The following is a 6,000-nucleotide window of genomic DNA, read 5'->3' on the forward strand; positions in this document are numbered from 1 at the left end:
CCCTGCACTGCATATTACAATCTTTTTCTAACAATATAATCAAATTTTCTAACAAACAAAGCAAAAAAGATGAAGTAGTGACATCTCATACAACATCTACTACAGTTCTCAGCTAAGGAAGCCCACAGGGTCTGGGCTCCCCACTCCTCAAAAAGGAATAAAACAGGTATTAGTGTGGTCTTGTCAACAACAGCTGTTCACTGCAAAGAACTGCAATTCACCCATAGAGGACAAGCAGGCGTGTTCTGGACAGCACTTCCGGGTGCAGCAGAACCCTCTTTACAAAATAATCACTTCACCCTACATTCCCTCTGCTCCTTTTTGCCCTCAAAAGACAAGTATCAAAATTGGTTTTACTTCAGATTTCCTCCATGGGCAATATTATCTTACTTGAAGAGAGAACACCATGGCAATGGCAAAATTCTGTAAATATGAAGGAAATACTAAATGACCAGCTGCAAGGGTGTACAATTTCATACTAATGAGGAAGCACCATGATCTATTACAAAAATCACCGACAATAGAAATATAGAGCTGAGCTTCCTGAAGTGCTTGTTCATAGAATCACAGTATTTGCTTATGCTTTTTGAGCTCAGCTGCAAAGAGAACTATATGAAAACAGTGACTGACTCTCAGTAAGTGTTAAGAATGCAGTTTCTCTTTCCCACTGTTTACATATCCAGTGTCTAACTTTCCAACAGATCCTATACTATTGCTCAAAGTACTCACAGACTCTTTCCTTACTGTCTTAAGCTGCACTAATAATTGATGTGGCGACACATGAAAAACCTACCAGGGACTATGAGAAAAAAGGAAGCAAAAGAAGCATCAAAGGAGAAACTTAATTAAATTATTATTAACCTTAAAGAATCTCAATTAAATGGTTATTAAAGCTTACATTTACCTTCATACAACCAAACATTTTTGATGGAAAGCTGTCTTTGAGTATGGTTAAAAAACCTCACAGGGCAAGGAGAAAGGGAAGGCAGGAAGTGAGTGACATCAAAAAAGCTCCTCTTAAGAAATCTCTACACAGCCTTATAAACCAGGTAACAACTGACTTCCTGTGGCAACTGGCTTTGATTTTACAAGTAAAGCATTGAAAACCATATGCTTTTAGCTTGCAAGAGCCTTTGGACAGCCAAAGGACAACAAGGAAGAACAATTAAATTAAAACACTCTAGAAAATGATGCGTTTTTTTCCTTATCTATGATAATACATGAAAACAGCATTATTTTTCATTCAGTCTATTAAAAAAAAATTCCACCGGAAACTCTCAGAGCCAGTAAACCAGAAATTTTCTAAAGCACCTGAGAGAATGCTTTCTCCTTTGCACTTCTGTCTGTGAGCCTACAATACAGGCAGCAAGGAGACCCAAGAATATTTTCCTGAGTCCTCATCACCCTGTACCTCCATTATGATAAAAGCTCTATGCAGACATGGTCTCTTGTCCAAGCAAGCAAAATCTGATCTTTCCTTCAGGAAAGGTTAAATGTTCCAGACACCTCTTTTCTGTTACCTAGCACAAGATTATGATACACATGACAAAAACAGATAGTTGTGCCACCACCACATCAGCAACAGCATGTGCCACTAGCTCCAAGTCTCCTGTAGATCCTTATACTTAGTCTTACTGGTTCACATGACACTACAAGCCAGAATAAAAAAAAAAAAAAGAAGAAAAAAGTCTGCCATTCAGTTTTTTCTTCTTTAGCCAGTCCAATTTATAAGCACATTAGATGCTTTCCCAACTCCTAGGCCATGATATTAAGTCATCTGACCTTCTTTCTGAATTTCTTCAATTGCTCTGCTTTCTCTCATAAGAAAAGTTTTATTTTCACTTCTAGTGATGCACTTGCTTTTCCTGCCTTCTCCCTCCACTGCAGATGGCAGTAAAAAGGCAGCTCTTCAGTTCCTCCGGGGACATCAGGCAACATCCAATTCTTAGATTTTTGCTTTTCTCTCGGAGAAGCATCTTTGAACATTCTCCCCACACTCAAAAAACGTGTAGAAGAATGCCCATCGCTCCTCTGTCGACTCATTTTGATGCACGCTTTTGCATAAGGGCAGCTCAGGTGCTGAAACGCTGCGACTCTTGTATATTCCAGCCAGCGTTACCGTGTTTCCCTGAGCGGCCCACACTGGCTTTTCCCCAGCCCTGATGTGCAGCACAGCCTCGCTGACAGCCAGGGCTCTGTGTCCGCCCACGCCCCGCACGCACAGCGCTGCCCGGGATGGCGGGGACACAGCGGGCTCTGCTCCAGGCTCCCTGCCCAGCACGGTCATCCCACAGCGCCCGGCACAGCACTGACACCAGGCGGCTCTGGACATCTCCACTGAGGAGAGAGACGGCACAGCCTCTCCGGGCAGTGTGTTCCAGCGCTCGGTCACCCGCACAGCACCCCAGTAAGGCGGGCGGGGCGGGGAGAGCCCGCACGCACCGCCTGGACACGCACAGCGGGCACTAAACACCGCCTGTCGGCACAGGCCGAGGCCTCACGGCAGCGGGGACGGGAACACTCGGGCCCCGAGCCCCGCCGCCCTGCCCGGGAGCCCCGGGGCGGGCCGAGCTCCGCCCGCGCCTCCTCCGGCGGCTCTTCCGCCTCCCACCGCCGCCGCCGGGCCGCCCCGAGCCCCCAGCGGCATCTCCGGGCGGCAGCGCCACTGACAGCCCGCCCGGCCGCCGAGCCCCGCGGGCCGGGCCTGTGCCCTGTGCCCAGCGCCCGCCCCGGCCCCGCGCCGCCGGGAGAGCCCCCCGTGCCCGGCCCGGCCTTACCCGCTCCTCTCCCCGCCACAGCCGGCGCGCCCGGCCGCCCGCTCCGCTCTTATCCCGCTGACAGCGTCCCGGCAGCCCATGGCGGGAGGTTCCTGCCCGGCCCCGCCGCGCCGCCCGCCCCCGTCTCCCCGGCAACACAGCGCCCGCCCCGCTCCGCCGGCTGCGCTGGGCTGGGCTGGGCTGGGCTGGGCCGGCGGCGCAAGGGCGCCCCGGGAGGTGCCGCGGCGAGGCCGGGAGTGCCGGGCCCCGGCTCCCGGGTCGGGCCGTGACAGCGCCCGGCAAGGGCCGCACGGGCAGCCGGGCCCTGCAGCTCCTGCTGGGAGCCCACGGGCGGGAGATCCCCCCAAGGCGCTTCACTCCACCACCGCCACCCTGCCCGCCTTCAACGTCAACATTAAAAGCGCCCTTAACATGCGGGTCACGTACCCGTGGCCATCCCCCCGCTGGCGCTCCGGGTGCTGCCAGCCGCTGTCACCGCTGTCACCGCTGCCCCGGCTCCCGAAGGGCTCCCGAGGGTTTGGGCTCTGTTCTGGTGTTTGCTCAGAGTGAATTCTTGGGGCAGGTTTACGGCTGCGGAGCTGGGCTTTGGCATTGGCTGGAATGCCCAGAAGAAACAGGTGTCCCGAATGCTGTTCGGTCCCGGGCAGAACAGGTTCGTGTAGGCAAATAAATAAATGGTGAGCCCTGAGTGCGTGTCACTGCTCTCCCTGCTTCAGGGATTCACCCTGCACGGCCAGGGCACTCAGGAATTGTATGAAAGTGAGAGCAATACAGTACGGGCGTTGATAACAAGAATATGCTTCATATATTTATGTGTGCCTAGGTTTGACATCACCATCCTGATTGTTGAAATCAGAAAAATGTACATACAGAAGGTGCACAAGTGCTTCTTTCTCACATCCTTACGCCTCTCCCTGGTGCATTGGCCTCCTACTCCCTGACCTTCACTGCCTTTTCTGGTAAGGGCTGTGTAATTGCATTTTGCTTATCATCCCGGGGCCTGCTGGCTACCTTGGTGTCATATTGGCTTTGTAAAACTTAAGCCAGGCTGCCTGCAAGGATTACACGGATGGACAGAGCCAGATCTTGGGAATGCTTCAAACAGCAGGATCCCAGGGCCCACCTGCCAAAGTAAGTTTAGATACACACGACATACACTGGTTAAGTCTTGCAAATATAAACTTCATCCTGCCTGTACATCCTGCTTCTCATGCTTTTTCCCATGGCATCTACTTATGGCCACCTTTCTTATTTTTCCCTTGGCACCTGCTTTTGGCTGTTGTTCATTTTTGTGCTCACTTTATTTACAGGGAACAAGCTATCCCTGTCAGATGTGTACTGGGCTAAACAGATCTCCGTTCCAAGCCAAGAGAGCAACTTCCCTTAAGGGACCAGCTGTGCAGACCCCAAGACTGTGCCTTTCTCTGGGAATTAAGCACCCAGGCAATACATCTGCACTCAAAAATTGCTTAAAGAAAAGCAGTCCTAGGCAAGTGCCACCAGTATTCCAACAGAACAAGAAGGAAGGGAAAGGAGCCTGACACTCTGCTTTGCTGCTGAGCGAGGTTACACAGCACAGTCACAGAGCTGCAGGTGTGTGAGCCCCAGTGACACTCCATGTCTCCACTTAGGTGCCCACCCTTGAGAAGCTCAGAGAGACGAGTGGCTTTCAAAAGGTACCCAAGACTCTTCAGTGACCACAGAGAACTCAGGGGAAAAGTGGTTCAATCAATGTCTTGGAGTTTAGATGACAGCTGCTAATTCAGGCAGACTAAATCCTACTTTTAAGCCAGTTTATTTTAAACTCCTGGAGAATGTGGCAGGATTCAGTCCAGCCTATCCCATCTGGCACTGCAGGTACTGGAGAGGAAAGTGAGCCAAGACTCCCAAACCCAGGCTCAGGAAGTCCTTGTCCTAATAATGCTCACACAAATCCTTCCTGCAGCTGAGAAGAAAGAGAAGCCTCTTCTACCTTGGAACTGGGACTTCCTGTTTACTGAAAAGAAGAGATACCACTACTTTATCTTTCTTTCAGATCTTACAGTTGCCAGAGGATGAATGCCTGTGTGTGTCTCTTCTCACTGCTGACAGCATCCTGAAGACAGGGGTTTCTATTGGCCTCTCTCACGAAACTCCTGCCTGCCAATACCTCCGAGGCTCTTTGCTGTTCCCTCTGCTGCTGCCCAGTTTTCCTCAGAAGCAGATGTAGGACAGAGCAAAGGCTGTGCTTGACACTTGCGCATTATCTACGGTTTCTCAAGGAGGCCAGTAAAGTGAAGCAGGCTGTACATTGCTTTGTGTGATTGTACAGCAAAAATGTAACAGCAGCAATGAAAATGAAGTCAATGGCCAACACCACATCAACTCACCTTTGGAATATTAGATTTTACAGTGCAAAGAATATGAACATTTCAGATTGGTAACATAAATGTTACTGAAAATAAGAGTTTTCAGGAGAGAATTGGCTATCACATACAAACATCTGAATGAATTTTTACATGGTATTTACTAAAATCTTTAGAAGGGAAGTATGCCATAGCCTAAGTTGAACTGCACTGAACAGTTATCATTTGTGTTAAAAAAAATTATAAACTCTTTGGACTAAAAATATAATTGAGAAAGATAAGTAGGGGCAATTAAAGATTTTATCAGAATGATAATGCTTTTCTCACTTGAATGCTTCAAAGTACAACCTTTCAGCCATGCAGATTTTTTTTATAATTAAAATAATTAAAGATCCTGCACAGATACAACACTATGCCTGCTCTTCAATTTCAAATCAGTTTTTCAGTAAAGTACTAAGCATTCTGAACTCATTTACATCAATATAAATTTGCAGCACCTCCATGAAAGTGAGTAGAATGACACCAGTTCATACTAGAATAACTTCAAACAAGTCTGGTTCTTCTTAGCATCATTTCTTCACTGATGACTACTTCTATCCTACAAACACTACCTTAATCTCATTTGAAGTTATTCAGCATAGTTCTTCCTGGGTTTCTACTATAATTTTTTCTCTTCTGCATAGATGGAGAAGATAAAAAGATGGAAAACAGGCAAGGAGCAAGAATACAAGTTCCATACTGCTCTCCTGAACAATACGACAAGCTCACAGCACTGAGACCCACACAGATCACACTGGTACTCAAATTCTTCAGTGTGTGGTATTAATGTTCACAAAAGAAGATTGAGGTCAATGGTTCCAAAATTTTAGTGTTCAGTG

The 6,000-nt window shown here is 48.3% G+C and overlaps 1 protein-coding gene across 2 annotated transcripts in view; it reads right to left on the reverse strand.

Annotated features, from left to right (window-relative positions):
- LYST (lysosomal trafficking regulator) overlaps positions 1 to 2,885 on the reverse strand; it is a 74,793-nt gene extending 71,908 nt beyond the window's left edge. For both annotated transcript variants that reach the window (XM_083858435.1, XM_083858434.1), the window contains exon 1: positions 2,778 to 2,885. The gene's annotated coding sequence lies outside the window, so the exon portion shown is untranslated. The remainder of the gene's footprint in view (positions 1 to 2,777) is intronic.
- Between the last annotated feature and the right edge of the window lie 3,115 nt (positions 2,886 to 6,000).

Source organism: Zosterops lateralis (assembly GCF_965231275.1).
Source record: "Zosterops lateralis genome assembly, chromosome: 3".
NCBI lineage: Eukaryota > Metazoa > Chordata > Aves > Passeriformes > Zosteropidae > Zosterops > Zosterops lateralis.